Genomic DNA, 20598 nt, shown 5'->3' on the forward strand with positions numbered 1-20598 from the left:
ATACCTAGGCGACTCGCAATTAGGTCTTGTCTTAGACACATACGCCTGCATCCTTTTTCCCTCGTTAATTGGCATGCGTGATTCCTCCTTAGCCCTTCTTTCCTTTTCCCTTGTTAATTAGCACACATGATTCCTCTAATCACGCAGCTTTCCTTCTCCCTCGTCAATTACCCCTCTTGCCGGTCTCTCTTCTTCCACACGATCCTTTTGCCTGGTTGTATCTCTCTAGATCATTTGAAATACTCTTAATTCCTCGGACACCTCCTTGAGACCCAGGAACCTGGAAGACGTATATAAATTAGGAGGATTTAGTGGAAGGAAGCAAGATGAGACTATTAGTATAAGTCAATCTTCTAATTTGAATAATCAATAGAGCTAGCTTATTTGGCCGTAGTCCTTAAGACAGAACGGCTGGTCGTGAGTTCGAATATCCATATCGCACCTTCTTTTTGTTTTTCAAAAAAGTAGGACCAGGCCCAGCTCGGCCCATAGGGGTGCCGGACGGACCAAACCAACGTTTTAACCGGATGGGGTCGCTGGCCTGATTCTTCGTTCTCGATGGCTATAGCGAAATCGATCAACGCTTTAGTACCACCTCGCGTATATATTTTAAATTCAAACTGAAAGCGTAAATTCATAGGAAGAAAGCGTATTGTGACGGTGAACCCGACAAAGTCAATCCGTGCTTTATTATTAGGGAAATATTCATAGAAACACCCTTGTTTAGGAGAGCGACGTTTCTGCTCCCGAGCTCATCGGCACCTGCCCTTACGAAAACAATCACAACAAAAACTAAAAAAATTCAAATTTTTTGGTGTGGTATATAAGTTTATGCGTGAGGTGCACTCCAAGTTTCTAACTCATTTGGACACCTGAGCAACTCTCAGTAAAAAAGACAAATTCAGGGTCTGTAAAAAAGTTTATTGTTCACACACTGTTCTGATCCTGATTTGTTTTTTTTGCTGAGAGCTGCTCGGATGTCCAAATAAGTTGAAATGTGGACCGAACCTCACGCATAAAATATCTATCACACATTTTTTTGGATTTTATTGAATTTTTTTAGTATTTGTTTTGATTTGTTTTCTGACCGGGTGCAGATGAGCCTGGGAACCGAATTGGGTTTTCGCTTGTTTAGGCATTTCTCTAGAATTTATTTTATTCTATTCGAAACTACATAGTATTTATCATCATATCATCTTAAGGTTGAGACCATGGTGGATTTGTTCGGATCTTGTCGTAGTTCATCTATGTTTATGTGTCTTCAGGTTGGATCCTTTCGGTATACACTACTCTTTAACGACGGCGGTTGTTGTTCTGGTGCGCTGGTCTTATAAGGTCTTAGCAAGCCGACTTCCCGAGTGTCTACTACAACAAGTTTTGCCCGACTCTGGCGAGGAGGGGTGATGACGGCGGTACGCCTTCGGCTTGCTTCAGTTTTTGTAGTCATCGCTAGGTGGTCTACGGATCTGAATGTAATTTTTATTATTTCTAGTGTTCCTCATACTACCATGATTAAAGATGAATAGATTGAAAATTTTCTCCTAGAAAAAAAGGTTGAGACCACACATTTAATTGAGATTTGTCATACCTAATCAAATTCGAGGCTCCTGGTGCATCGTGCTGTTGGGAGTCGGTTGTGGGCTCGTAGCAAGGGTTTGTTTTGTTGGTCAACTATATATCAACCTACACCAGTGCCACATAGCAACAAAAACACATGTGGCCGCCAACCTGCTGATAACCCACAAGTATAGAGGATCGCAACAGTTTTCGAGGGTAGAGTATTCAACCCAAATTTATAGATTCTACATAAGGAGAGCCAAAGAATATTTGAAGGTATTAGCAGCTGAGTTGTCAATTCAATCATACCTGGAAATTAATTATCTACAACAAGTAATCAGTAGTAAAGTAATATGATAGTTTTGATAGTAGTGACAACAGTAACAGTAACGGTAACAGTGATGATAACAGTAATGACTTCGCAAGAACAATATAGGACAAATTCGTAGGCATTGGATCGGTAACTTGTTGGATGATATTCATCATGAGACAGTTATAACCCAGGGCGATACGGCGCTAGCTCCAGTTCATCGATATAATGTAGGCATGTATTTCGTAAATAGTCATACGTGCTTATGGAAAGAACTTGCATGAAATCTTTTGTCCTACTCTCCCGTGGCAGCGGGGTCCATATTGGAAACTAAGGGATATTAAGGCCTCCTTTTAATAGAGAACCGGAACAAAGCATTAACACATGGTGAATACATGAACTCCTCAAACTACGGTCATCAGCGGGAGTGGTCCCGGTTATTGTCACTCCGGAGTTGTCGGATCATAACACGTAGTAGGTGACTATAACTTGTAAGATCGGATCTAGAACATGAATATAATGGTGATAACATAAGCGGTTCAGATCTAAAATAATGGCAACCGGGCCCAAAGTGACAAGCATTAAACATGTCAAAGTCATAGTAACATCAATCTAAGAACATAATGGATACTAGGGATCAAGGCATAACAAAACTAACTCGATTATATGATGAATCTCATCCAACTCCTCACCGACCAGCAAGCCTGCGAAGGAATTACTCACTCCTGGTGGGGAGCATCATGGAATTGGTGATGGAGAAGGGTTGGTGATGACAAAGAACGAAGACCCCCCCCTCTCCGGAGCCCCAAACGGACTCCAGATTTGGCCTCCCGATGAAGAACAGGAGGTGGCGGCGGCTCCGTCTCGTGAATCGTGATAATTCTTTCTCCCCAATTTTTTTCTAAAAAAATAGGATTTTATACTGCCGGTTCAGGGTCTGCGGGGCCACCAAGTGGGGACAACCCACCTGGGCGTGCCTGGTGAGGGGGGCGTGCCCTAATGGGTTGTGCCAACCCAATTTCCCCCATTCGGTAGGTCTTGGCTCTAGAAATTCTTATATATTATATAAAAAATTCTCGCAAAGTTTTGTTCCATTCCGAAAACTTTTATTTCTGCACAAAAACAACACCATGATAGTTCTGCTAATAACAGCGTCAGTCAGGGATTAGTTTCATTCAAATCATGCAAATTAGAATCCAAAACAAAAGGAAAAACGTTAAGAAAAGTAGATACATTGGAGACGTATCACCTACGCACCCCCCAAAAATTGACAACGCATAAATAGCATCTAACCAAACTGCAATGATGCACCAGACAACGAGCCACAACAGTCTTAGCGAAGCCAAAAAAATCAATTGCCTGCACGATGAACTCCGAACAAACCAAAACGAGCCCCACAATCGAAACAAGCGGCTAAAGAGAAAAGAAAAGAACCCCCCAAAAAAGGAACAACGGATCGAAGCGTAAATTGCCTTCTAGCCATCTATTGTCATGATATAGGGGTTGTTTGGTTTGTGACTAACTTTGTCAAAGATTGCCACATTTTAGGTTAGGCAAGTTTGACCAATTTAGATGAGTGTTTGGTTCCAGCCACATCTTAGGCAAGCCAGACTTAAACCCCACACGACATACACACAAAAAGTGTGGTAAGATTTTCTTAGGCTTGCCAACTTGTGGCTCTTATTTTGATGAACTAACCTTAGGCAAACTTGACAAAAATGTGTGGCAAAGTATAGCAATGCTAGGTCTAGAACCAAACAACCCCATAATTTTATTACACCATATCATTTTGAATTATTTCATTGAGGTCACCATATCCAAAAGGTTAAGACCATACATTTGAGTGAGAAAATGAGAGGCTTGACATAAACATCGGCGACTAGTCATCTCCACAGAAATGAAGACAGGACCGTGATCAAGCGTGACGGTTGTCCGACCCGCGGTGATCGTTAGCCGACCGACCGGCTTTGTCTAGTGCGCGCGCGCTTAGAAGATCAGTGACATATCGCGCTACCGTATAATACACATTGTATATTTTCTGATAAAGAAAATAAAAATCCATTTATTCTAGAAAACTTCAGGGCGAAGTACAGTAATATCATTCCCGGCAATAAATACCAGTTATAGAGTAAAACCCTGGAACTTCGTGAGGAAGGAATTTGAATTATAAAACCCCAACTCCCTTCCTACGATACACCTCGCCACTGCCTCACCCACCGAGACACCCACCCCTACCGCCCTACGCCGCACCGTTCCATGGAGATGGAGGACCTCGCCGGAGCCATCACGGACCTGACCGCCCTCTCCACGCGGCTCCTGCTTCAACTCAGCGGCGACGGCGAGAAACGCAACCTGGCCATCTCCCCGCTGTCTATCCACTCCGTGCTCGTCCTTCTCGCTGCCGGTGCCACGGGCGACACCCTCGACCAGATCGTCTCCTTCCTGGGCCTCTCCCGCGGCGCTGCGCATGCGGCCCTCGCCTCGGAGGTGGCCACCCTTGTATTCGGGAGGGCCGATGGCGTGGAGCCCCAAATCCGGTGCGCAGTAGGCGTTTGGGTGGACGCGTCGCTCCGGCTGAGGCCCGCCTTCGCCGACAAGGTCGCCTCCAAGTTCAAGGCCGCGGTGCGAGCCATGCCATTCAGAGAGAATGTACGCACAGTAATTCTCCACTACTTAATTGATTATTATCCGTCCGGCAACCACACTTCTCTTAATTTCTGCTGCAATTCAGATCTTGCCTAGCTAGTTCCTATATATACACACAGAAAATGTCGATCGATCATACCGCTATATATTGCCTGTATTTTTAATTTGTTTTGTCCAACTAATTGAGAATTAATCAACCTAAGGTGGAAGAGGCGAGGGTTGAGATCAACCGCTGGTTTGAGGACAAGACAGGCGGCTTCATCAAGGACCTCATGCCAGAAGGCCACCTCGACGCCATCTCGACGGTCCTTGTCATCTTGTCATCGGCAACGCGCTCTATGTGAGGGGCACATGGCTAGATCCGTTCATTCCTTACAACACACTGGACGACGACTTCTTCTTGCCCGACGCCGACGGGAGCCGTGTGCGCGTGCCGTTCATGACGAGCACAAACGATCAGCGAATCAGCTGCCATCCCGGCTTCAAAGTCCTGCTGCTGCCCTACGAGAGCAAAGGCAACCACGAGTTCAGCATGCACATCTACCTCCCCGACGAGCGCGACGGCCTGCAGGCCCTGGTGCGCGAGATCAGCTCCTCCGGCACCGCCGAGTTCCTGGACCGCTGCGTCCCAACACGACACGTCGCGGTGAGGAACCTGAGAATCCCAAAGTTCCAGGTGTCATCCAAGATAGATGCGCGAGATGTGCTGAAAGGCCTTGGTCTGGAGCTACCGTTCCACTTTACATACGACTGGTCGGAGATGATCGAATTCTCAGAGCCAGCGCCGCCTGTAGCGGTGCAGAACGTACTCCACGAGTGCGTTGTGGAGGTGAACGAGGATGGAACAATGGCCGCTGCGGCCACTGAAGCTGATTTAATGATGGGGTTCTCCATCACGGCGGAGGAGGAACCGGCGGCTCATGTTGACTTCATGGCAGATCACCCGTCCCTGTTCCTAATCAGGGAGGACAAGAGTGGCATTGTTCTTTTTACCGGGCAAGTGGTCAATCCCCTGCTTTAGCTACTCCACTAGTACTCCCTCCTTACCGGTTTAGATAGCCAAATAGCAATGCTCAACTAAAAAATCTCACCAACCAAAATAGATGATGAGTGATGGAATAATTTTGATAGTTTACAAAAGGACTCAATAAATGCACTCGTTTTTCTCAAACAATTATGTTTTTCAATGAATTAATTGCAATACATGCATGTGTGACCAATAAATAACTAAGAACTTTTACATGCATTGGTGGGTTTTCATTTAATCGTTGCATGCAATGATTTAATGCATCTTGATATCTGAGCGTGTGCTGGGAAGCCATAGAAATGAGACTTATTAAACGGAAAACGAAAGTCTTTAGACTTATAGAAATGAGACTTATAAAATTGTGAATATCTGCATCCGACATAGGTTTAACCGCCGCTAACTGTCGAATCAACTCTAAGGCTCTCTCAGCCTCTAGGTTTAAAATGTCATTAACTGATTTAACAATTTCTACCCCATTTGTCCCAAGCGAGACTCCTATGTCATAGGCTCTACTCATAATCTCATGCTGTGAAAAATGCAGAATAGAACATTGCTTATTAACCGACATACCTGTCTGGGCCTCGACGTCCCTAAGCTTGGCGGCTCGCATAGCGCGCCCAAGCTGAAAGTCGTCGGCATCTGGCTGGTCCTGAACCCGAGTACTGACGTGCCTGCTAGAGAGTACAGGGTCCGGGTGGCCGCCAAACGCAATCACCTCCTCAGTAGACCACGGCTGCGGGATGGGCACCTCCTCCGCAGGGCCGTCCGCCGTGACGTGACCAGGCAAAGGGGGAGTCGGCGGCCTGGAGCCTCCAGGTCCACCTCCCGTAGGACCCATAGCCGGCCGGCGCCCTCCAAACGAAGCTGGTGAAGATCGTGCCGGAGGTAGTCTCGCGGCCGAGTCCAGAGCCGCCTGCCCAGGACTCGCCTGCGGCGAAGACCTCTCAGGCGCACCCATCTGGTGTGCGGGCGCTGGCTGGGGCTCGGGACACTCCTGTGCCGCCTGCCCATTAGCGCGTGGCGACCCCTCGCCAGCCCGCGTCGGACTCGTGTAGCAAGCACGGGCCGCCGGCCTGTAGCCGACCCCCGCCTGATCCGACACTGGTAGTGATGACGCCATGGCCTCCTGCCCAGCCGCTGTCGTCCGCTTCGGACTCGTGGCGCGCGCCATGCCAGACTAGGCCAAACCACACTTCGGCGACAAGACAAGTGGCTCCTCAGTAATGGGATCCATCGGAATGGGTGGCAAATTGTGCTCTGCAACATCATCATTATCGACACAGTCACTCCACAGTCGAGGAGGTGCGGAAGACGACATCCCAAAGGACCCAAACCTCAGAGTGTGAACAGGTGTGGACGAAGTCTGCACTGAACCCCTCTCCGGCGCCTACGGATTGGGTTGACTTGCAGCCACATTAGAACCCTCCCGTTCTCCATCACTACCATTGTTCTCCCTATTGCCCGTGTCATCATCTTTATCAGACATGTCCACATCACCCCCATCCAGGAGTGCTTTCTGAAACATCTCAGCGTCCTCTAATTTAATCTCTAGTTTGTATACCATTCCGGCATGCGTCCACCTAACCACATCCGGAATGTGCTCAATAGCCAGAACACTGACAAGTAACCTGGGCACCCCGTGAGCCCGAGTAAACTGCATATCAACTCGCTCGGTCTTTCCGATCAAAGATCGAAGACTACAAACCACCCTAGCATCACTGAGAGGCTTAGAGGGTGCCCCTGAAAAACGAACCCAGACCCGAGACAAAAGTGTGCCTTTGGGTTCTGTTTGCTTCCAAGCATAAAACTCAAGAATACATTCGGTACCCGACACGCGCACCCGTCAAAAATTGACAACGTAGAAATAACATCTAACCAAACCGCAATGATGCACCAGACAACGAGCCACAACAGTCTTAGCGAAGCCAAAAAATTCAATTGCCTGCACGATGAACTCCGAACAAACCAAAACGAGCCCCACAATCGAAACAAGCGGCTAAAGAGAAAAGAAAAGAACCCCCAGAAGAGGAACGACGGATTGAAGCATAAATTGCCTTCTGGCCATCTATTTTCATGATATAATTTTACTGCACCATATCATTTTGAATTATTTCATTAAGGTCACCATATCCAAAAGGTTAAGACCATACATTTAAGTGAGAAAATGAGAGGCCCGACATAAACATCGGCAACTAGTCATCTCCACAGAAATGAAGACAGGACCGTGATCAGGCGTGACGGTTGTCTGACCCACGGCGATTGTTAGCCGACCGATCATCTTTGTCTAGTGTGCGCGCGCTTAGAAGTGTTAGAAGATTCAGTTTAAATCACGTTGTAATCTCAAACTCCCCTTATCTCTATTCCCTCTCGTGTTCCTCTTGTTCTCTATATGTACCGCTGTATCCTAGCGATTGGTCTCAACTTGTACGCCACGAACAGGGGCTCTTCCTGTCGCATATAATTACAAATCACACGGTTCCTTACAAGGAGTGGGAACGCTTCCAAACTTTACATGGTATACAGAGCTACCCTCTTCCCAATCTAGCTTCCAGAAAGACTTCCTTCCATCGCCATGTCTTCCACCTCAACCACGGTCATCCTCAACCTCGGTCCTCCCCCATCCGAGAAGTTGGCAAAGGGGAATTACCTCTTGTGGAAAGCTCAGGTGATGCCCGGCCTGCGAGGAGCGCAGGTCACAGGGCTTCTAGATGGAACAGATGCGGCGCCCCCAATCACGGTGGAGCAGCAGCAGTCGGACAAGACCACGGTTGCAGTACCAAATCCTATGTACGCGCCGTGGCTGTCGAAGGATCAGCAGGTCCTAAGTCACCTGCTGAATTCACTCTCCGAGGAGACCACGGTAAGGAAAACACCTTCGATCTATGGACTGCAATCACCACAATTTTTGCATCGCAGTCCCAGTCCAAAATCACGAACCTGCTGATCTCCATCACCATCACGAAGTAGGGGGCCATGTCCAGCAACACCTACATCGCCAAGATGAAAAACCTTGGGGACGAACTTGCAGCAGCAGGTCGTCCGGTGTCTTGATCCCGAGATGGTGGATTATGTACTTACAGGTCTTGACCGAGATTACGATCCGGTTGTGGCAGCCATTGGCGCAGTCAAAACTTCCATCACGGTGGATGAGCTCTTCGCCCAGATTTCTACCATCGATCAACGAGTAGAGATGCTCGGTGATGGTACAGATGGGATCTTCAATTCATCGGCAAACACGGTGTACAGGGGGCGCGACCAGAATAAGAATCAAGGCCATGGGCATGGCCACAGAGGGCATGGCCGAGGAAGACGTCCTCCTTCTCCCTCTGTTGGCAGTGGTGGAAGAAGCTACAGAGGCTGCCCCAACAACAGCAGCATCATCGTCAACAAGCCCCTCAGGATTATCCCAAGTGCCAGATCTGTTACAAGTTCCACGCGGGAGGTGCCCGTGCATGTTGGGATCGCTATGAGGAAGATGACTACGAGGACAAAGAGGCTAATGCTGTCACCAACAGCTATGGCATCGATACCAACCGGTATGTGGACACTGGAGCTACAAATGACATCACGGGTGAACTGGACAAGTTGATAATCAGAGACAAGTACCATGGACCGGATCAAATTCACACCACAAGCGGTTCTGGTATGGAAATTACTCATATTGGTCATTCAATTGTTAAAACCCCCATGAAAAATTTGCATCTAAATCAAATTCTACATGTGCCGGAAACTTCAAAAAATCTTGTCTCACTTCATACGTTTACTCGTGATAACCGTGTTCCCATTGAATTTTATCCTTAGTTCTTTTTGGTTAAGGACTTGGACACGAGGAGAGTACTTCTTAGGGGCAAGTGCGTGGGAGGTCTTTACCCACTCATATCATCGTCATCATCATCATCGCTGAATAAGCAAGCTTTTGTCGTCATCAAGGCATCTTCTTCAAAGTGGCATAGTAGATTAGGTCATCCCTCATCGGTTATTGTTAAACTTACTCTTAGTAGAAATAAGCTTTCTCATACTCATGAGGCTAGCATTGAGTCAGTTTGTGATTCATGTCAGCAAGCTAAAAGTCATCAGCTACCATATCCTATTTCTACCAGTATCTCTACTGCACCCTTACAACTTGTATTCTCAGATGTTTGGGGGCCCGCTCCTGTTTCAGTTGGTAGACATTCATATTATGTAAGCTTTATCGATGATTATAGTAAATTTACTTGGATCTATCTCCTTAAAAAACGATCTGAAGTGTTTCAAGTTTTCAAGAATTTTCAAAATCTTGTCGAATGAAAACTAAACACTAAGATCATTGCCATGCAAACTGACTGGGGTGGTGAATACAAGAAACTCAATTCTTTCTTTCAGTAACTTAGTATCTCACACCATGCTTCATGTCCTCATGCTCACCAACAGAATGGTTCTGCAGAAAGAAAACATCGCCATGTTGTTGAGGTAGGGCTTGCCCTACTAGCAAATGCATCCATGCCACTAAAATTTTGGGATGATGCATTCTTGACTGTCACATATCTTATAAACTTGCTTCCTAGCAGAGTCATCAAGTTTGAAACTCCTATCACACGACTTTTTTGGCATCACTCCTGATTACAAATCACTTCGTGTATTTGGGTGTGCATGCTGGCCCAACCTTAGACCATACAATGCACATAAACTTGCCTTCCGTTCAAAGCAATGCGCTTTTCTTGGATATAGTCCAATTCACAAACGGGTCAAATGTCTAGATATCTCCACTGGTAGGGTCTACATATCGCGTGACGTTGTTTTTGATGAGTCTGTCTTTCCCTTTGCATCTCTTCATCCTAATGCCAGAGCCCTCCTTAAAAAGGAAATTCTTCTTCTTCCGTTCAATCTTCATGATTTTGATCATGGGGGTGACAATTGTACTAACAAAAATGATGATTCTACTAGTACTCGTACTGTGTCTATACCTGTGCAGGCTCATGGAGAAGAGCAGAAGAAAACGGTCCAGAAAACGGTGAAGAAAATGGTCAAAATTTCATTGAAAATGAGGTTATATTTCATGCACAGGAAGGAGACGGAATAGGCGATGGACACGAGGAGAATCCCGCGGCACCTGGAACTCCTGTGCGCCAAGATCCCTTGGATCACGCACGAAGATTTGCGCGGGATCGCGTGCCTGGCAGAACCCAGTCCAGCCAGCGGGCGGGCGCCATGTCGGTTGCTACAACGGCTGTCCCACGACCCACGTGCCTGCATGTGCCAGCGGCTGGCTCGGGATCGCCGCAATCCACGCGCGAGCGAGAGCCCATGACAGCGACTGGCTCGGGATCCTCTATGGCTGCTGACTTAGGAAAAGGGGCCACAACGCAGGCTACAATGTCCAACTCCAGATCTGCTGCGCAAAGTGGATCTGACGTTTCTCCAGGATCAGGATCTTTCTGCGGCTGAGTTTGCATCACCCCATGCACAACAAATTACACTTCCTGTTCAACCAGTGATCTTGCGTGTTTCAACTCGATTACAAAAAGGTATAAGAAATCCAAGAATCCGAACTGATGGAACTATACCATATGGCATGTTGTGTATTGCAGGGGAACCAACAAGGTTAGAAGATGCACTCAGAGATCTGAGGTGGAAAAATGCAATGGATGAAGAATACTCTACACTTATGAGAAACAAAACTTGGCATCTTGTACCTGAACAAAGAGGTAAAAATATCATTGATTGTAAATGGGTTTATAGAATCAAGAAAAAGGCAGATGGCTCGATTGACAGATATAAGGCACAACTAGTTGCAAAAGGTTTTAAGTAACGTTATGGTCTGGATTATGAAGATACTTCCAGTCTTGTCATCAAAGCTGCAATTATTAGGCTTGTGCTAGCTATTTCTGTGTCTAAGGGGTGGAGCTTGAGACAGCTAGATGTTCAGAATGCGTTTTTTGCATGGTGTTCTGGAAGATGAGGTTTACATGAGACAACCACCTGGGTATGAGAATAAAAAAACACCCCACTATGTGTGCAAGCTTGATAAGGCTCTTTATGGCTTGAAACAAGCACCGAGAGCATGGTACTCAAGGTTGAGCTCTCAGTTGAGGCATCTTGGTTTTATTGCATCCAAGGCTGACACGTCACTCTTCATTTATAATAAGGGAAACACAGTTATATTTGTGTTGATGTATGTTGATGATATTATAGTTGCAAGTTCTTCACAAAGTGCTACTAATGCTCTTCTGCAAGATCTAAGTTCAGAATTTGCTCTCAAAGATCTTGGTGATGTACGCTTCTTCCTAGGCATTGAAGTTAAGAAGCTTCAAGATGGCATAGTATTGATTCAGGAAAAATATGCTACTGAATTTCTAACTCATATGGGGATGAAGGACTGTAAGCCTTCACCCAGACCATTGTCCTCTTTAGAAAAACTTTCAGCGTTTGAAGGTGAGCCACTCAAGGAAGAAGAAAGCACAAAATATAGGAGTGCTGTGGGAGCCTTGCAGTACTTGACGTTGATACAACCAGATATATCCTTTGCAGTTAACAAGGTTTGTCAGTATTTGCATGCTCCTACTACGGTACACTAGACAACTGTTAAAAGAATTATAAGATACATAAAGCATACTGCAAGTTTGGGTCTCCAGTTCAGACGTTCTAGTTCTACTCTTGTTAGTGCATTTTCTAATGCTGACTGGGCATGATGTAGTGATGACAGAAAATCAACTGGAGGCTTTGCAGTATTTTTTGGCTCTAATCTTATCTCCTGGAGTGCCAGAAAACAAGCCACAGTGTAAAGATCAAGTACAGAAGCTGAGTACAAATTCTTAGCGAATGCCACTGCTGAAATTATTTGGTTGGAATCACTTCTTCATGAGCTAGGAATTAAGCAACATCGTACATCTTGTTTATGGTGTGACAATTTGGGAGCAACCTACCTTTCTGCTAATCCGTTTTTTCATGATAGAACCAAACACATTGAAATTGACTTTCATTTTTTGAGAGAAAAATATTGCAGAGAAGAAGTTGGACATATGGTTTATTCCTTCCAAAAATCAAGTGGCAGACGGGTTCACCAAAGCCCTTCCGGCAAGGCCGTTTGAGGAATTCAAGAGGAACTTAAATATAGGGTAGTTTAGATTAAGGGAGGGTGTTAGAAGATTCAGTTTAAATCACGTTTTTTGTGGGGAAAGGAAATTTTCATTACGCACGGGGGCCTCTCAGCCACAACCAAGTTTACAATGAAGTCTAACCCCGAGTACAACCACACTGCGGTTCGGGGGGTACTTGTTGGAAATATGAGCAAATTACTACGAGATTTAATCCGAATAAACAGAAGATAAATCATGACCACAACAGCAGAGATTAAACTAATCATGCGAACTAGCATAGCAGATGAACATATTGAAGGAAATATGCCCTAGAGGCAACAATAAAGTTATTATTTATTTCCTTATATCATGATAAATGTTTATTATTCATGCTAGAATTGTATTAACCGGAAACATAATACATGTGTGAATACATAGACAAACAGAGTGTCACTAGTATGCCTCTACTTGACTAGCTCGTTAATCAAAGATGGTTATGTTTCCTAACCATAAACAAGGAGTTGTTATTTGATTAACGGGATCACATCATTAAGTGAATGATCTGATTGACATGACCCATTCCATTAGCTTAGCACCCGATCGTTTAGTATGTTGCTATTGCTTTCTTCATGACTTATACATGTTCCTATGACTATGAGATTATGCAACTCCCGTTTGCCGGAGGAACACTTTGTGTGCTACCAAACGTCTCAACGTAACTGGGTGATTATAAAGTTGCTCTACAGGTGTCTCCAAAGGTACATGTTGGGTTGGCGTATTTCGAGATTAGGATTTGTCACTCCGATTGTCGGAGAGGTATCACTAGGCCCTCTCGGTAATGCACATCACATAAGCCTTGCAAGCATTGCAACTAATGAGTTAGTTGTGAGATGATGTATTACGGAACAAGTAAAGAGACTTGCCGGTAACGAGATTGAAATAGGTATTGAGATACCGATGATCGAATCTCGGGCAAGTAACATACCGATGACAAAGGGAACAACGTATGTTGTTATGCGGTCTGACCGATAAAAGATCTTCGTAGAATATGTAGGAGCCAATATGAGCATCCAGGTTCCGCTATTGGTTATTGACCGGAGACATGTCTCGGTCATGTCTACATTGTTCTCGAACCCGTAGGGTCCGCACGCTTAAGGTTTCGATGACAGTTATATTATGAGTTTATGAGTTTTGATGTACCGAAGTTTGTTCGGAGTCCCGGATGTGATCACGGACATGACGAGGAGTCTCGAAATGGTCGAGACATAAAGATTGATATATTGGAAGCCTATATTTGGATATCGGAAGTGTTCCGGGTGAAATCAGGATTTTACCGGAGTACCGGGAGGTTACCGGAACCCCCCGGGAGGTATATGGGCCTTAGTGGGCTTTAGTGGAAGAGAGGAGAGGTGGCCAGGGCTGGGCCGCGCGCCCCTCCCCCCTAGTCCGAATAGGACAAGGAGAGGGGGGCGGCGCCCCCCCTTCCTTCTCTCTCTCCTCTTTTCCCCTCCCGAATCCTATTCCAACTAGGAAAGGGGGGGAATCCTACTCCCAGTGGGAGTAGGACTCCTCCTAGCGCGCCCTCCTCCTGGCCGGCCGCACCCCCCCCCCTTGATCCTTTAGATACGGAGGTAGGGGGCACCCCAAGACACACAAGTTGATCCACGTGATCATATTCTTAGCCGTGTGCGGTGCCCCATCCACCATAATCCTCGATAATATTGTAGCGGTGCTTAGGCGAAGCCCTGCAACGGTAGAACATCAAGATCGTCACCATGCCGTCGTGCTGACGGAACTCTTCCCCGACACTTTGCTGGATCGGAGTCTGGGAATCGTCATCGAGCTGAACGTGTGCTAAAACTCGGAGGTGCTGTAGTTTCGGTGCTTGATCGGTCGGGCCGTGAAGACGTACGACTACATCAACCGCGTTGTGCTAACGCTTCCGCTGTCGGTCTACAAGGGTACGTAGATCACACTCTCCCCTCTCGTTGCTATGCATCACCATGATCTTGCGTGTGCGTAGGAAATTTTTTGAAATTACTACGTTCCCCAACAATGGCATCCAAGCCTAGGTTTTATGTGTTGATGTTATATGCACGAGTAGAACACAAGTGAGTTGTGGGTGATATAAGTCATACTGCTTACCAGCATGTCATACTTTGGTTCGGCGGTATTGTTGGACAAAGCGGCCCGGACCGACATTACGCGTATGCTTACGCGAAACCGGTTCTCCCGACGTGCTTTGCACAAAGGTGGCTAGCGGGTGACAGTTTCTCCAACTTTAGTTGAACCGAGTGTGGCTACGCCCAGTCCTTGCGAAGGTTAAAACAGCACCAACTTGACAAAATATCGTTGTGGTTTTGATGCGTAGGTAAGATTGGTTCTTGCTTAAGCCCGTAGTAGCCACGTAAAATTTGCAACAACAAAGTAGAGGACGTCTAACTTGTTTTTGCAGGGCATGTTGTGATGTGATATGGTCAAGACATGATGCTAAATTTTATTGTATGAGATGATCATGTTTTGTAACCGAGTTATCGGCAACTGGCAGGAGCCATATGGTTGTCGCTTTATTGTATGCAATGCAATCACGCTGTAATGCTTTACTTTATCACTAAGCGGTAGCGATAGTCGTGGAAGCATAAGATTGGCGAGACGACAACGATGCTACGATGGAGATCAAGGTGTCACGCCGGTGACGATGGTGATCACGACGGTGCTTCGAAGATGGAGATCACAAGCACAAGATGATGATGGCCATATCATATCACTTATATTGATTGCATGTGATGTTTATCCTTTATGCGTCTTATCTTGCTTTGATTAACGGTAGCATTATAAGATGATCTCTCACTAAATATCAAGAAGTGTTCTCCCTGAGTATGCACCGTTGCGAAAGTTCTTCGTGCTGAGACACCACGTGATGATTGGGTGTGATAGGCTCTACGTTCAAATACAACGGGTGCAAAACAGTTGCACACGCAGAATACTCAGGTTATACTTGACGAGCCAAGCATATACAGATATGGCCTTGGAACACGGAGAATGAAAGGTCGAGCGTAAATCATATAGTAGATATGATCAACATAGTGATGTTCACCAATGAAACTACTCCATCTCACGTGATGATCGGACATGGTTTAGTTGATTTGGATCACGTAATCACTTAGAGGATTAGAGGGATGTCTATCTAAGTGGGAGTTCTTTAAGTAATATGATTAATTGAACCTAAATTTATCATGAACTTAGTACCTGATAGTATCTTTCTTATTTATGTTTGATTGTAGATAGATGGCCCGTGCTGTTGTTCCGTTGAATTTTAATGCGTTCCTTGAGAAAGCAAAGTTGAAAGATGATGGTAGCAATTACACGGACTGGGTCCGTAACTTGAGGATTATCCTCATTGTTGCACAGAAGAATTATGTCCTGGAAGCACCGCTGGGTGCCAGGCCTGCTGCTGGAGCAACACCAGATGTTATGAACGTCTGGCAGAGCAAAGCTGATGACTACTCGATAGTTCAGTGTGCCATGCTTTATGGCTTAGAATCGGGACTTCAACGACGTTTTGAACGTCATGGAGCATATGAGATGTTCCAGGAGTTGAAGTTAATATTTCAAGCAAATGCCCGAATTGAGAGATATGAAGTCTCCAATAAGTTCTATAGCTGCAAGATGGAGGAGAACAGTTCTGTCAGTGAGCATATACTCAAAATGTCTGGGTATAATAATCACTTGATTCAATTGGGAGTTAATCTTCCAGATGATTGCGTCATTGACAGAATTCTCCAATCACTGCCACCAAGCTACAAGAGCTTTGTGATGAACTATAATATGCAAGGGATGAATAAGACTATTCCCGAGCTCTTCGCAATGCTGAAAGCTGCGGAGGTAGAAATCAAGAAGGAGCATCAAGTGTTGATGGTCAACAAGACCACTAGTTTCAAGAAAAAGGGCAAAGGGAAGAAAAAGGGGAACTTCAAAAAGAACAGCAAGCAAGTTGCTACTCAAGAGAAGAAACCCAAACCTGGACCTAAGCCTGAAACTGAGTGCTTCTACTGCAAGCAGACTGGTCACTGGAAGCGGAACTGCCTCAAGTATTTGGCGGATAAGAAGGATGGCAAGGTGAACAAAGGTATATGTGATATACATGTTATTGATGTGTACCTTACTAATGCTCGCAGTAGCACCTGGGTATTTGATACTGGTTCTGTTGCTAATAATTGCAACTCGAAACAGGGACTACGGATTAAGCGAAGATTGGCTAAGGACGAGGTGACGATGCGCGTGGGAAATGGTTCCAAAGTCGATGTGATCGCAGTTGGCACGTTACCTCTACATCTACCTTCGGGATTAGTATTAGACCTAAATAATTGTTATTTGGTGCCAGCGTTAAGCATGAACGTTATATCTGGATCTTGTTTGATGCGAGACGGTTATTCATTTAAATCAGAGAATAATGGTTGTTCTATTTACATGAGTAATATCTTTTATGGTCATGCACCCTTAAAGAGTGGTCTATTCTTATTAAATCTCAATAGTAGTGACACACATATTCATAGTGTTGAAACCAAAAGATGCAGAGTTGATAATGATAGTGCAACTTATTTGTGGCACTGCCGTTTGGGTCATATCGGTATAAAGCGCATGAAGAAACTCCATACTGATGGGCTTTTGGAACCACTTGATTATGAATCACTTGGTACTTGCGAACCGTGCCTTATGGGTAAGATGATAAAAACACCGTTCTCCGGTACTATGGAGAGAGCAAAAGATTTATTGGAAATCATACATATAGATGTATGTGGTCCGATGAATGTTGAGGCTCGTGGCGGATATCATTATTTTCTCACCTTCACAGATGACTTAAGCAGATATGCGTATATCTACTTAATGAAACATAAGTCTGAAACATTTGAAAAGTTCAAAGAATTTCAGAGTGAAGTTGAAAATCATCGTAACAAGAAAACAAAATTCCTACGATCTGATCGTGGAGGAGAATATTTGAGTTACGAGTTTGGTGTACATTTGAAACAATGTGGAATAGTTTCGCAACTCACGCCACCCGGAACACCACAACGTAATGGTGTGTTCGATCGTCGTAATCGTACTTTACTAGATATGGTGCGATCTATGATGTCTCTTACTGATTTACCGCTATCGTTTTGGGGATACGCTCTAGAGACGGCCGCATTCACGTTAAATAGGGCACCATCAAAATCCGTTGAGACGACGCCTTATGAACTGTGCTTTGGCAAGAAACCAAAGTTGTCGTTTATGAAAGTTTGGGGATGCGATGCTTATGTGAAAAAGCTTCAACCTGATAAGCTCGAACCCAAATCGGAGAAATGTGTCTTCATAGGATATCCAAAGGAAACTATTGGATACACCTTCTATCACAGATCCGAAGGCAAGACTTTTGTTGCTAAATTTGGAAACTTTCTGGAGAAGGAGTTTCTATCGAAAGAAGTGAGTGGGAGGAAAGTAGAACTTGACGAGGTAACTGTAGCTACTCCCTTATTGGAAAGTAGTACATCACAGAAACCTGTTTCTGTGACACCTACACCAATTAGTGAGGAAGCTAATGATAATGATCATGAAACTTCAGAACAAGATACTACTGAACCTCGTAGATCAACCAGAGTGAGATCCGCGCCAGAGTGGTACGGTAATCCTGTTCTGGAAGTCATGCTAGTAGATCATGATGAACCTACGAACTATGAAGAAGCGATGGTGAGCCCAGATTCCGCAAAATGGCTTGAAGCCATGAAATCTGAGATGGGATCCATGTATGAGAACAAAGTATGGACTTTGGTTGACTTTCCCAATGATCGGCAAGCAATAGAGAATAAATGGATCTTCAAGAAGAAGACTGACGCTGACGGTAATATTACTGTCTACAAAGCTCGACTTGTCGCTAAAGGTTTTCGGCAAGTTCAAGGGATTGACTACGATGAGACCTTCTCACCCGTAGTGATGTTGAAGTTTGTCCGAATCATGTTAGCAATTGCCGCATTTTATGATTATGAAATTTGGCAGATGGATGTCAAAACTGCATTCCTGAATGGATTTCTGGAAGAAGAGTTGTATATGATGCAACCAGAAGGTTTTGTCGATTCAAAGGGAGCTAACAAAGTGTGCAAGCTCCAGCGATCCATTTATGGACTGGTGCAAGCCTCTCGGAGTTGGAATAAATGCTTTGATAGTGTGATCAAAGCATTTGGTTTTATACAGACTTTTGGAGAAGCCTGTATTTACAAGAAAGTGAGTGGGAGCTCTGTAGCATTTCTGATATTATATGTGGATGACATATTACTAATTGGGAATGATATAGAATTTCTGGATAGCATAAAGGGATACTTGAATAAGAGTTTTTCAATGAAAGACCTCGGTGAAGCTGCTTACATATTAGGCATTAAGATCTATAGAGATAGATCAAGACGCTTAATTGGACTTTCACAAAGCACATACGTTAACAAAATTTTGAAGAAGTTCAAAATGGATCAAGCAAAGAAAGGGTTCTTGCCTGTGTTACAAGGTGTGAAGTTGAGTAACACTCAATGCCCGACCACTGCAGAAGATAGAGAGAAAATGAAAGATGTTCCCTATGCTTCAGCCATAGGCTCTATCATGTATGCAATGTTGTGTACCAGACCTGATGTGTGCCTTGCTATAAGTCTAGCAGGGAGGTACCAAAGTAATCCAGGAGTGGATCACTGGACAGGGGTCAAGAACATCCTGAAATACCTGAAAAGGACTAAGGATATGTTTCTCGTTTATGGAGGTGACAAAGAGCTCATCGTAAAAGGTTACGTTGATGCGAGCTTTGACACTGATCCGGACGATTCTAAATCGCAAACCAGATACGTGTTTACATTAAACGGTGGAGCTGTCAGTTGGTGCAGTTCTAAACAAAGCGTCGTGGCGGGATCTACGTGTGAAGCGGAATACATAGCTGCTTCGGAAGCAGCAAATGAAGGAGTCTGGATGAAGGAGTTCATATCCGATCTAGGTGTCATACCTAGTGCATCGGGTCCAATGAAAATCTTTTGTGACAATACTGGTGCAATTGCACATCACTCCGATTTCGAGATTATAAAGGTGATTATAAAGGTGCTCTACAGGTGTCTCCAAAGGTACATGTTGGGTTGGCGTATTTCGAGATTAGGATTTGTCACTCCGATTGTCGGAGAGGTATCACTAGGCCCTCTCGGTAATGCACATCACATAAGCCTTGCAAGCATTGCAACTAATAAGTTAGTTGTGAGATGATGTATTACAGAACAAGTAAAGAGACTTGCTGGTAACGAGATTGAAATAGGTATTGAGATACCGACGATCGAATCTCGGGCAAGTAACATACCGATGACAAAGGGAACAACGTATGTTGTTATGCGGTCTGACCGATAAAAGATCTTCATAGAATATGTAGGAGCCAATATGAGCATCCAGGTTCCGCTATTGGTTATTGACCGGAGACGTGTCTCGGTCATGTCTACATTGTTCTCGAACCCATAGGGTCCGCACGCTTAAGGTTTCGATGACAGCTATATTATGAGTTTATGAGTTTTGATGTTCCGAAGTTTGTTCGGAGTCCCGGATGTGATCACGGACATGACGAGGAGTCTCGAAATGGTCGAGACATAAAGATTGATATATTTGAAGCCTATATTTGGATATCGGAAGTGTTCCGGGTGAAATCGGGATTTTACCGGAGTACCGGGAGGTTACCGGAACCCCCCGGGAGGTATATGGGCCTTAGTGGGCTTTAGTGGAAGAGAGGAGAGGTGGCCAGGGCTGGGCTGCGCGCCCCTCCCCCCTAGTCCGAATAGGACAAGGAGAGGGGGGCGGCGGCCCCCCTTCCTTCTCTCTCTCCTCTTTCCCCCTCCCGAATCCTATTCCAACTAGGAAAGGGGGGAATCCTACTCCCGGTGGGAGTAGGACTCCTCCTGGCACGCCCTCCTCCTGGCCGGCCACACCCCCCCCCCTTGATCCTTTATATACGGAGG

General features: G+C 45.2%; 1 pseudogene; it reads left to right on the forward strand.

Annotated features, from left to right (window-relative positions):
- The first annotated feature begins 4090 nt into the window (after positions 1-4090).
- Positions 4091-5678, forward strand: LOC125534302 (annotated as a pseudogene).
- Positions 5679-20598: the final 14920 nt, after the last annotated feature.

The sequence above is a fragment of the Triticum urartu genome, chromosome 2 (genome assembly GCF_003073215.2).
Source record: "Triticum urartu cultivar G1812 chromosome 2, Tu2.1, whole genome shotgun sequence".
NCBI lineage: Eukaryota > Viridiplantae > Streptophyta > Magnoliopsida > Poales > Poaceae > Triticum > Triticum urartu.